A 13,512-nucleotide genomic window follows, 5' to 3' on the forward strand; every position below is an offset into this window, starting at 1 on the left:
AACAAAAATAAAAATAGTAATAAAAATAAACCTAAAACAAATCTAAATAAAAATCCGCGTCGGCGGCGCCAAAAATTGATGTAGTTTTTTAAGTGGTAAATAAAGTTCGTTCAACTCGGACTTGTGTAGACTCAATTTCAGACTTAATAATAGAAAACAATAAAAATAAAGAAAATATATACACAAGGTTTGTCACAATGTCGAGAGATTACTGAGACTCAGGATTCCACCAAAAAATACCATGTGGTTCAAAAATCAATTCTTAGACAATTATAGCTCTTGTTTATTGACTCTAATTCTTTGCCAGGGTAGATTTTTAAAAGATTAACTGTAAATCACTAGCATGATGCACCAAAAGCACTTAGACCAAGCATACATCATCATACGACTTCACAACTAATTAAGAAAAATCATAAAACGATTAAATTAATGCAAAAAGTCATAAAAAGAATTAAATATAATTACCACATGTATGAAATATGGCTTCCTCTGTCATCCCAGTGTTGGGGTTTAGCTCCTCATATTAATCATGATCTCAAAATATGTGTTTGTTGCTCAAAAGATGATTAAAAGAGTGAAAAGTAATAACACAGACTGTTTGCAACAATGTATTGGTGTTGCAAAACAGCTGTTACAATGGAACTGTTACAGACAAACTGTTGCTTCCTCGCTGATTTTAAAACCCTAGAATAAGACTGCCCTGAACAGCTTAATGTTCTTCAGCTGTTAAACAACTACACTTTTCTGCGACTGTCTACCGAGGGTCAATGTTCTTCAGCTGTTCTTCTTCTTCAACAGCAGCAGCAGCAGAAACAGAGTTTGGTAAAGCTCTGATTTCTTCTTCTCTGGCTCTCCTTAGGTTTCCAAACTCTCGACACCTCTTCTATATGACCCAAGACATCTATTTATATCAAAAATACCGATTAAAATCTCTCCCAAATCTTCCAAAATCTCTTTCCTTCTCTTCACGGCCAAGTTGCGACAATTTCTTGTTTTAGGATTTCTACGCGTTTCTGAGCTTTCCTTTTTATTCTAAACTCTTCCTTAGATAGATACAAATCTTTGGGAAGGTTTACAGTGTTTTAATCACTCTAAAATTCCCTAAAACAGGTCACACACGTGACTTTCCATATTTTCTTGTTGTGAGAAAAATCCGTCGTTTGAGCCCAATCTAATCGATTTAAACACCCATATCATATTCCTAGACCCATAAGGAGTCTATCCTATGAAAATCAGAGGTTTAATAGACCTCAAACTCCTCCAAATCACGATTGCCAAAACTGCTCTTTAACTACACTTTTTTCCCGCCAAAACCTGATTTTTGAATGTTGAAGATGGTTGCCCCTTATCCAGAGTAGGGGTGCGATTAGCAGATTCCTGGAAATGGGATACCCCTTAGTAGTTAGGTGACCCCTTATCCAAAGTGAGGGTCCGAATAGCAAATGTCTTCCCATGAATGCAAAAAAACACTTTTCGAGCCAATTTCGCCGCAAAATCTTATTTTTCCCAAAACACCTACAAAGACATAAAAAAGCCAAAATAAATACAAAATCGAGCACTAACAATATATACAATTGAGATTATATCAGACACAAAAATGTGTCTATCACTACAGACATATCGCCACGACCAAGAAAATTACTAGTCGATTTGCATTGGTTAAGAGTGTGGAGGAAGCTTTGTCTTCGATTGACGACATATGCAATGTGACTGGTAATACTGTTTCTGAGGATGTAGTCTCGATATGGAGGTTCCATCGTGACACGCGTGTATACTTCGAGTTCAATGTCCCTTGGTTCGTTGAAGGATTCTCTGAGGTTGAAAAGTTGTTGGCTGAAACAGTCGAAGGTCCTTCTGCAGATATGGTGAAGAAGCAGGAAGCGGAAGTCGAAAAGTAATCCAGGAAGCTGAAGTTGAATAGGGCGGCTCTCCAAAGCACGAAAGAGGCTTTTGCCAAGAAGAGCAAGCCATTGTTAAAAAACTTTCCTTGAACGCATTTCTGTCTTCTGAACTTCTTGTTTTAGGTTTTTTTTTTGAAAGGAAAATGAAACGCTTAGTTTACGGTTTTGATTTCCTGCATTTTTGGTTTGACAGACAAATGTTACCTTGAGGGTTTTGGATTATTATTTGGAACGAACAGTTTTTAGAATACCGATGCTTTTTGGTTACGATTACGAATGGTGCAAACATCCCAAGAAAGCCACTGAATCGTGAGCATTGCTTGTCGACAGAGAGCATGAGATGAAACATAACATGGCTATTGGTTTCATCATTCCCGTGAAAACCTGAAGTAGTAAACCACGTCTTTTGTCTAGGCATGAGTTTTGTGGGTCATTCCTTGTCGTGTTTCCGATACCTGGGCGGATCGTTTGCTTCTAACCCCTCGGAAGTCCCCAGTCGTCCCTTGCCGTGTCACGAATGGTAATCGAGCCACCTAGTAGCTGAGTCGTCGATTCCTGAACGGATCGTTTGATTTTACTGTCCTGACGTCTCGGTCGAGGTATGAGATCGAGGATTGAAAATTGACATCGTGACCGAAAGATCAACCTCCCACTGTGGTCGCCAATTGTTTTAGGGAGAAAACGATTTCTGCTGATTTTGGTAATTTCGGGTGTGTGGGTGAGAAACGAGTTTAAACCCTAAACAATGTACTGCAAGGGAGTACTTTAGATTCGAGAAATCAATCTGTACAAATCCGGCCTAAATCAAGAAATGCCCGTTCCAGACTTGCTTCGGTCACAAAGTGAAGGAGAAGGGTTGGTTTTGGGGAAGGAAGCGAAGAGAGTTTTGAGACCAGAATAGTTTTCTGGAAGAGTAGTTGTTTCACGACTTGTATCAGAAAGTGGGAATCTAACATATGGAAATCTAGCAAATATTTTCTGAGTGTTGTATCCTCCTGACCTGAACTTGTCGTTCGGTAGAAATAGGTAAGACCTATTTATACAAGTCGAAGTGAAACGTACTCTGGTCTCGTAAGAAATGGAAAATGGATGAGTAAATGGGAGGAGGTGGTAACCGGTAACGCCTGGAATTGATGTTCCATAAAAGAAAGAGTTTCACCATTACTCCCTGTATTTACTAACCGCCTCATCCTTATGACACTGTCGTATAACGGGCGTAGTGTACGCCGCACGCTGTAAACCGCCAAACCAATACCCAATGAGCATCCCCCAGTTTGTGACATGTGTTGATGTCTCGAGTGTTTTCGTGGAAAACATGTAGCATGTTGTTATTCGGCAAGTTGATCTTGGGAGACTTTCCGGCTCGGTGGTGACCTTCGACGGTCGAGATTTTGCATCTTGAGAGGAAGGGTAGCCGTTGATTATTGCAACCCTTCATTTGGTAGCCAGTGGCATGAAAGCATGGCCGGTGCGGATTTAATACGGCCTATTTTAGGCGCGGCCAAAAGTTAGGGTTTTGGCTTAATTTGGGCGCGACCAAACTAGGGCTTGGCATCGGGCCAAAGGTTGCCTTGCGTTAGATGGTAGCCTTGGACGGCTAAGATCTTCATCTTAGATGGAAAAGTGGTCGTTGATCTTTGCAAGTCTTTGTTTTGGTATCCGCATAGGGAAGACCGGCATGGTATGGCGCGTCAAGGTGGTTGGCATGCCATTGGCACATGTGGCATGGCTGGCATGCCTTGGCGCGGTTTAGGCGTGGCAAAAACAAAGATTTTGGCGTTGGGCCAAAGGTTACCATGCGTTGGTTGGCGACCTTGGACGGCTAAGATTTGCATCTTAGATGGAATGATGGTTGTTGATCGTCGCCAGCCTTTGTTTTGGTAACCGCATAAGGAAGGCCGGCATGGTATAACGCGGCAAGGTGGCTGGCATGCCATTGGCACATGTGGCATGGCCGGCATGCCTTGGCGCGGTTTGGGCGTGACCAAAACTAGGGTTTTAGGCCAAAGGTTACCATGCGTTGGTTGGCGACCTTGGACGGCTAAGATTTGCATCTTATATGGAAGGATGGTCGTTGATCGTCGCAGGCCTTTGTTTTGGTAACCGCATAGGGAAGGCCGGCATGGTATAGCGCGACAAGGTGGCTGGCATGCCTTGGCGCAGTTTTTGGCGTGACCAAAACTAGGGTTTTGGCGTTGGGACAAAGGTTACCATGTGTTGGTTGGTGACTTTGGACGGCTGAGATTTGCATCTAAGATTGAAGGGTGGTCGTTGATTGTCGCACGCCTTCGTTTTGGCAGCCGTGAAGGGAAGACCGGCATGGCATGGCTTAGACGCGGCAAGGTGGATGGCGCGGCATGCCATTGGCACATATGGCATGGTTGGCATGCCTTGGCGTGGTTTAGGCGCGGCCAAACTAGAGTTTTGGCGTTGGGCCAAAGGTTACCATGCGTTGGTTGGTGACCTTGAACGGCTGAGATTTGCATCTAAGATGGAAAGGTGGCCGTTGATTGTCGCACGCGTTCGTTTTGGCAGCCGTGAAGGGAAGGCCGGCATGGCATGGCTTAGGCGTGGCAAGGTGGATGGCGCGACATGCTATTGGCACATGTGGCATGGTTTAGGCGCGCCTTGGCGTGGTTTAGGCGCGGCCAAACTAGGGTTTTGGCGTTGGGCCAAAGGTTACCATGCGTTGTTTGGCGACCTTGGACGGCTAAGATTTGCATATAATATGGAAAGGTGGCCGTTGATCATTGCACGCCTTCGTCTTGGTAGCCGCGAAGGGAAGGACGGCATGGCATGGCTTAGGCGCGGCAAGGTGGATGGTGCGGCATGCCATTGGCACATGTGGCATGGTTGGCATGCCTTGGCGTGGTTTAGGCGCGACCAAACTAGGGTTTTGGCGTTGGGCCAAAGGTTACCATGCTTTGTTTGGCGACTTTGGACGGCTAAGATTTGCATCTAAGATGGAAGGTTGGCCGTTGATCATCGCACGCCTTCGTTTTGGTAGCCGCATAGGGAAGGCCGGCATGGTATGGCGCAGCAAGGTGGTTGGCATGCCATTGTCCATGTGGTGCGGCTGGCATGGTTGGCATGCCGTGGCGCGGAGGTGCGGCTGGCATGGTTGGCATGCCGTGGCGCGAAGGTGCGGTTGGCATGGCATTCCATTGGCGCAATGGTGCGGCTGGCATGGTTGGCATGCCTTGGCGCGGAGATGCGGTTGGCATGGCATGCCATTGGCGCAGTGGTGCGGCTGTCATGGTTGGAATGCCTTGGCGCGGAGGTGCGGATGTCATGGTTGGCATGCCTTGGCGCGGAGGTGCGGATGGCATGGCATGCCATTGGCTCAGTGGTGCGGCTGGCATGGTTGGCATGCCTTGGCGCGGAGATGTGGCTGGCATGGTTGGCATGCCTTGTCCCGGTGACGTGGATGGCATGGTCTCCCATTGGCACAGTGGTTCGGCTGGCATGGTTGGCATGCCTTGGCGCGGTAGCATGAGAATTAGGGTTTGGCATAGATGATGTCAGTCAGTATTAAGGGTTCTGCCGTGGAACATGACCCATGTAAAAAAAAAAGGGTACCCCGTTAATTCTTACGTAGGCATGATGATTGATTCAATAAATGTGTTAATGGTCATAGTGACGTCATGTCAGATGTACAGTTTTACGATTTTGACCCTAAGCTAAAAACCACCATCAACACTTGCATAAATTTTTCAGCAAGATCAGAAACAGCGTCAGAATTACCTTCTACCATTTGAGTGAGAAATATCTTCCGGTAATTATAAAAAAAATTGTTTGAGTTGATTAAACTAGAAAAAGACTTGAACTTTATAACTTCTTAAACCAAGAAAATCCAGGGAAGAAATTTGATTGAAAAAAATATTTTGCCTAGTATCTCATAGGTTGGGCAAAGAGAGTTGACTGAGCATAACTTTCCATTGTAAAATTTGTTGCAGAAAAGGAAAGTGGATAGCTGTATAAAATTCCGATAATAACTAGAGTAATAAATGGAACTAACTTGTAACAGATTTTTTTTAAATTTGAATTTGTCACAGACGCGGAATCTTCCAAATCAGTGAGTTGTTGGTGTAAATCGGTAGAGATGAACTTCCAGAGCTTCAACAATGGAAAACTTGAGAAACACAATAGCTTCAAAAAGCAACAGGAAAACTTTTACAAACGCCTCAATCACAACTCCAAACATGGTAAACACCATTTTTGAGATATCCAGTAACTGCAAACATAAGAGAAGAATGTGAGAAAATTAGTTACACATTTAGAAAACAATCAAAATAATAAAAAACTAAAGAAACCATGTAAATCAGGAGATCTCAGAACAAAAAAAAAATAATCAATGGTAAATTAACCGAGAAACCATTTGAAATCAATAAAAATGAAAGAAATTTTTTTGACAAAAGATCAGTCAACTCAGTTTTTCACCCGATCCTTAGAGCTTTATACGTGTCCCTCTCTTTTTATCCCCTTTTGAATTCTTCGGAATAAGCTTGGGCACCAAGGATTTATCATATTAAACAAGGCCCAAGGAAGTCGTCTCGTCAACATGCCTTCCGGTGTTCCATTGTTAACGACCTTTTGGTACTTTTGTATTCCATGATAAGTTGCATGTCAATGGTTGCAGAGTTGGGATTACATTCCAGGGGGTGCAGCGCGTTAGTCAACTTTTTTCCTATAAAATAAAAATTTCTATATGAAGTTGATACTTTGACACAAGGATTCTTGACATCACACATAAACTAATTGACTCTTTAACTTGCAAAAGCATGATAATAAATCGACCTGGCTACTTAACTAGCGACTCTCTAGCAACGTATCTCGACTCTGCGTGCGGGAGGGCAAGAGGCACAATAAAAAAAGAAAGGCAAATACTAACGGGTCGGCCGGTAAAGGGCATGGAGGATTTGCAAGTGTACACAAACTATAAACACGTACTAAAATTGGAGTTGTTATCCATTTGGTTGGTGAGAGTGACGGCATATTACTAAAAGAAACAACATTTACTTGATGACCGAACCAAATACAGAAATTTAATCAAAAGCGAGTTAAGCACAAATTTATCACTAAAATGAAAATGAAAACATCCTAAGCAAAGTAATATTACGACATGGTGGTGCCAAATTAAGCAACATGTTAGGCACGAGTGACTTGTCAAATGTGAATCATATTTTCTTATCTTTCTGTACTCAAAGTGGTTGTTTGATTTTTTTGTTGGACTTTTGTTTGTTGTAACATGCTGATGAAATGTGTCTCCTGTATCTACATGCGGAATTGATTAAATATTCTTGCGTGATTAGTGCGATGGTCATTTGGGCACCTGATTTATCTATCGGACCGTTTGATATTTTTCTCCTCTTATGATCGCATTCTAAGGGGTGCAGCTCTTTTCATCTGGTCATTTTTCTTAGAAAATGACAACAGGGCCGTCTCACCCTTTCTGAAGGCTCTAGGCGTGCCTTTAAATTTGGGCCTTTTAAGTGCACCAATATATTATTAAAAAGAAATTTAATGGTCATACATATATGAAACTAACAATTATTATTTGCACACACAACTTTTGAAACACATTTTTACCATATTCTTATATATTATTGTAATACATACATATCACTAAATGTAAAGATATGTAAGATTTTTTACGAAACAACATTCTGCTTATACGCTCCTATGAAAATTTATCTATATATGATATAAAAAACAATTTTGATCTCCGTTTCTTGGAATTTAGAGAATAAACAACATTTCAAATTAATATTTGTATTTATACGGGTTATTTGAAATGAGAGCAAATTGTTTTTTATTTTTTAATGTTTACCAAAAAATCCATAATAACATTGTATGCGAAAAAATATTTAAACGAAAAAAATAAGAATCATGGTGTACTAGAAAAGTTATGAGTAATAAGATTTTATCACAAATTATGTTTTTAATATGTGCGAAACATTCAGACAATCAAATAGTAATGCGTATAGTAAATAAATTAATGAAGATAATTGTAATATGTATGTATTGTTTTCCATGATATTTAATTCTACCATTTTTTCATTGTGTCCAATCTCAGATAATCTTCAAAAGTTATGCTTATAACTCTCATGTTCTTGCTTGAATAAGTAAAGATGAATACTTTTGACCATTGATCCTTGTCTTATATTTTCTTGTGAGATTTGTTAAAATCCGAGAAAATCATTTTTCTAGTAAAAACATCGCCTATTGTTCTATTTTGAGAATACCATCAAATGGAGGTGAGTTCCTAATTGAACCAGAGCTTAATTAACATATCTTTAGAGGGAGTGTGTTTGTGGAATTTTGGAAACAAAAGTCCTTTTAATCTCTTTAAGGTGAAAGAAACTAAGTTGTGAAACTTAGTGGAATCATCATTGACGACATGATATTCTTAGTGTATTGTTCTTATAATGACTTAATTCACGAGGAACCCAATTTTCATCACCTTTGTCAACTTTGTGACAAAGAGGGTGAGAAACAATAATAGTTTACTACTAATGACATATGGCTTTGTAAAACATTATCTACAGAGAGAGTTAATTAATATGTGTGCTCATCGTCCCATTTAGCAAAAATTGACATGTAAAGGCTAAGAGGGAGTACATATCAAAATAAGAAGTAGTATCACTATATGTTTGACAAAATATATTGTGCTTAAAAAGGACAAACGATACTACTCATTGGGAGAACAACCATACGCGAAATGAAAGTCATCCATGCAAATTCTGAAGGCTAGGAATATCAAAGATATTATCTATCACTGCTGAATATTCAATTACGTGTACCCAACGAACACATGTAGAACCGTAGAAGATTAAAGTTGAACGCATCTTGGCGTTTGTACCGAAAGTTAAACTTATAAAATTCCATATGTATTTCAAAAGTTTTGTCATTAAAATTGATAAAAGGGAGATATTTTTAGATAGAATGCTCGGTTGAACCTCCACTCATTGATATGGAAAGTATGTTGTCAAATTTAGACGCCAAAACTATTTCTTGACCTATAACATACTTAAGTTAGCTTCGGTCTAGATTAGATTAGGTAGTAAACTCTTACGTTCATCCCAGTTACTCGTAAAAATTAAAGATTGAAGATTACATGAAGAAATTCATCAAAGGTTAGTAAAAATGATTGATTTTTCTTTCAGACTGTTTCCCCTTCTATTTATCTATCATAGAAAAATCAAAGACTTTAGTAAATAATCGAATTGCAAAAAGATGGTTCTTGTCATAGATCAGATGTTTGCTAAAGTTTAGTGAAGTTTTGATGTCAAGTTCATGTTTGACACTGTTTTTAAACTAACATCAAGTAAATATTCTCTCATGATTTTTGAAAGTATAGGTTCACAAATATATTTGAAATTTATACATATTAGATTGCGAACTTATGTTTTAAGTACGCAATACTTGAAGACAAAGAAATTTTCCCACACCCGGCTTGTGAGTTCGCGAACCTAGTGGAGGAGAAAGATTCCTGAACCCAAACTTACTTAAGTTCGCGAACCTAGTTTTTGAATTTGCGAATCTTGATTAGAAAAGATTCTCCCGACACTTTTCTAATTGAGTTCATCAACATAAAATCTTATGTTCGTAAATCTAAAGGTAGAAAATGTCCAAAAACTTGTTTCGACAATTGTTGAACTTTCTGTAACACTCGCACTTTTAGTATGGCGCATGCTCAAAGGTGCATCATTTAAATGAGATGAAGCGTTATCTCAATATAATGTTGCGTGCTAAGAGGAATATTGGCCAACGGCGTTGCAGTGTTGAGAAACTAAGGATGCACCACTACGGTGCATAACGAAAAAAAGGCCAATGGTGCATATTCTTGCTTATCATTTGCAAAAGACCAATTTGCCTAAGAGGACTAGGTTATGCTTGGAATTTGCCTTGAAATACGAGTTAGCTTTAGTTGCTTGTCCCGAATACTTATGATTTACAATTTGTGCTTCATCCTTTCTTCGTAGGGTACGTTGGCAGCCGCAATTAGTTGCAACATTAGTGGTCCAGCATTTTGTCGATCATATCATCTACCTAGGGATATGGTTGCGATATTTTGGTAACTCGTAGCATCTGGCTCGGTTTTGCGATGCAAGAGATGATTGTTGCCATGCTTGGTGGGGTAATAAAATTCTTTTGATGCTCATAAGCCTGATTGATACACCCTTGGCTCGAGCAAGACCAGTGAATGATTTATGCTCAATGCCAAAGCATTGCAATGGTCTATGCGCAAGTCCAAGGCATACGTTATGCATAGACGGTACTCGGAAGTCAATGATGCATACCAAGATGCATCAGCACCAGCCTTTAAGGCATTACACCTTTCGCAGAACAATGATAAGTTGGAACAGTGAGAAGTTAAGTCTGGAAATACACTTAAGGTAACATGCTTGCGAAGCATGCTTCCAAAAGCAAATGGACATGCATTTTCCTGGTGCGACCCTCGAGTTTTTCTTACGATGGTATCCTCATCAAAAACAATCCCTAAATTTCAATCTCAATTAAAATAACTGATTCATCAAATTCTTGATGGATTGATCTTTTATTTACTAAAAACTCGCTAATAGCGTAAAGTTTATCTCTAACCATGAAAATAAATCAGACACACACAAAAACTGCATTTTTCTAGTTCCTCTTAATTGCTTTGATGCGCATCACAAAGTACTTTTGATCTAAATGGATGACCAAGTTCCATAATCTTTGTTCAGTTGCGAGAAAGCGATCTTGATTTCAAATAATTGATATTAGACGTGTTGGTCTTTTCTAATTTTGATAACTTTTGTTGTATGTATTTTTTTCTATTAATTTTAACATAAAACTAATAGTGAGAATTTTCTGCAGGAACTGCTCAATTACCACGATCGTAGCAATGTCACAACCTCTGGGAATAACCAATGTTTTAGTGGCGATACATGGAGCATGCTTATGGTTGTTAGAACAACAACATACAATAGACAAAAATCTGACTACAAAACCTAGTCAATTTCAACACCACAAGGATCAAGACACAATGGAGTGTATGGCATATGATCAAAATGAGAGACCTATTGCAATCCATTCAGCATCATACAATGCACTACATCTATAGAGAGGCCAATTAGGAGGCGGATGCACTAGCAAATCGGGTAGTAATCAGAAACCAACAAGAATTCTTTGAAACCACGTTTAGGGAACAACATATACGCGCTTTTTAAGACAATATGTAACTGATGACTCCATGGGTGTGAGGGTAACGTAATCCTTTTAGTTTAAATTAATAAAATATGTTTTAGAAAATGGCGAGACTTTGTTAAAATATGATCTTCTGCCAATGGTATTCATCATATTTTGAGTCTCTCATATTTTAAATGGACTTACCGGGAAGGTGATACTTAAATTAGTTAAAGAGAATTACATGTAGCAAGTTCAAACGTTCTTATATAAAAGTGTAAAAAAGAAATAATGACTAAATGAAATTGGAAACTAGTACGCACTAGTTACAAAACAAACGGCTTTCAATAACAACTAGCTAGAAAATATGACTATCAACAAAAATACTAATAGACAGTATGCTTGCATGATAAAAAGAAAAAAAATCAACAAATTGAGGCTCTAGGCAACAGCCTAGCTGGCCTAGTCCATAAGACGGCTCTGAATGCCAACTTCTACTAGATCAAACTTGACATTTTAACAAAAAAGATAACAATTTTTTTGACATCACACCTAAACTGATTGATCCTGCAACTAGCCAAGGCATATTAACATAGGCGTATTTCTTTCTCTACGTCTGAGGGGGCAAAAGGCACCATAAAAGGGCAAAAAGCTTGGTGGGTCGGAAAAAAGAATGTAGGCCTTCCAATGAATTGAAGTTTTTATCCAGTTGGGCGGTGAGTGCCACTGAAACAGCATGGCATACTTGATAACCAGCGACAATAGAATATGAATGGAATTCATATCCATTTGGGTGGTGGCTCACCAACATGTATCTTTCGAAGAAAAGCAGCCTGATTTGATGGCCACAAAGATGTAGATTGCTCTAGTTTTAAATTTGGGAAGGTAAGAAAAGGGTCTTTTTCTCGTGATCATGAGTTCATGACAAAAATGAAAATACAAAAAAGGTTGGTGGGGCTGTTGGTGAGAACCGTGATTTTGGCCATACCTAAATTTTTCTAGGCATACAAAATAATAGTCCCATCTTGGATGATCTTATAAGGGGTACCCTATGAGTAGTTATATTGTCTATATAATCTTAATACAAAAATCTGAAATCAGTTTTCTAAAAAATCAAAATCAGTTTCCCTTAACATCTCTTCTTCTTCCTCCTCCTCTAGCCGAACTCTTCCCCCTCCTGCGAAAAAAAAAATCATCATCGTGATTAATTGTCAATTCCTAAAAATTTGATCGTCGATTAAACTCAACCACATAATGAATCGTACAAAGAAAAGCAAGGACTAGGCAACCAAATCGTCTTCTAATCGATCAATTGAAGAAGAAGAACTAATTGAAGATGAAGGTGTAGAAACTGAAAATCAACCACCAATTGAACCAGAAATTGAACCAACTGCATCTCCAACTCCGGAAATGAGGATAAGAAAGTAAGTTTTACAAACCCAATCTCCTATTTGTTGTTTTTCATCGATTAAATGACGGTTACAGTGTTGGGTTCGGCTCAAAATTGAGTTGCGTTTTTAGCCGAGTTGTTCTTCGCAAAAGCTTCCTGTAAGTGTATATGAACAGTTCGGCATGAAATTTCAACTAGTCACAGATAGAGATGCATAGGGGTTCGGCGTATTCGATAATCATAATATGTGCCGAACCTAGCACATTTACGAGGTTCGGCTATTACGATATTCTCAATATGTGCCGAACCAATAACAATATTTTAACCCAAAAAATAACAAATTGATGTTTGGCTCATACGATTTTCGAAATATAAGCCGAACCAGTAACTATTCTTTTTCCGGGCTATTCAGGATGTTGTTCGGCTTACTATGAAACTTTCATATAAGCCGAACTAGTCTCTAGCAAAAGGGTTGGAATTGAAAATTATAGGTTCCGCGCATGCAGTAAACAGATTCAGTGAGCCGAACCGTTCATCAATTGGTAGATTCGGCTCATAGATGTGAGCCGAACCTCAACTTGTTTCGCCGAACCATGATCCAAAAAATCATCTAAACAACCTTTATAATTCTGAAAATTATCTTAATCACTAAACAAAATATTTAATCACTAATCAATATTACTAACACTAATACGTAAAGGGCAGAATTGCCATTAAAAAAAATTGGGTTAAGGGGTAATCTGATTTTGCTATTTCACAACCTTTTTTGTCTTTATGCAGTATGCCTAGTAAGATTTCAGTATGCCCAAAATCAGGGTTCGTTGGTGAACCCATTGCGGGATGTCAAATCTGATATAATGAGTAAAGTGTAGTGTACTGGATGGTCGTGGCGTGGATAGATACATAACATGCATTATATTTGTCTTTGGCAATTGGTTAAGACAAATGCTATCCCATACGATTTTGGGGGAAAGCTTTCTAAGATGTTGGATGAGCAAATAAACGGTTAGATTTACATTCAGTTTAGAACCCACAACTTTCACTTCGGTACCC

The sequence above is a fragment of the Papaver somniferum genome, chromosome 5, assembly GCF_003573695.1.
Source record: "Papaver somniferum cultivar HN1 chromosome 5, ASM357369v1, whole genome shotgun sequence".
Taxonomy (NCBI): Eukaryota; Viridiplantae; Streptophyta; class Magnoliopsida; order Ranunculales; family Papaveraceae; genus Papaver; species Papaver somniferum.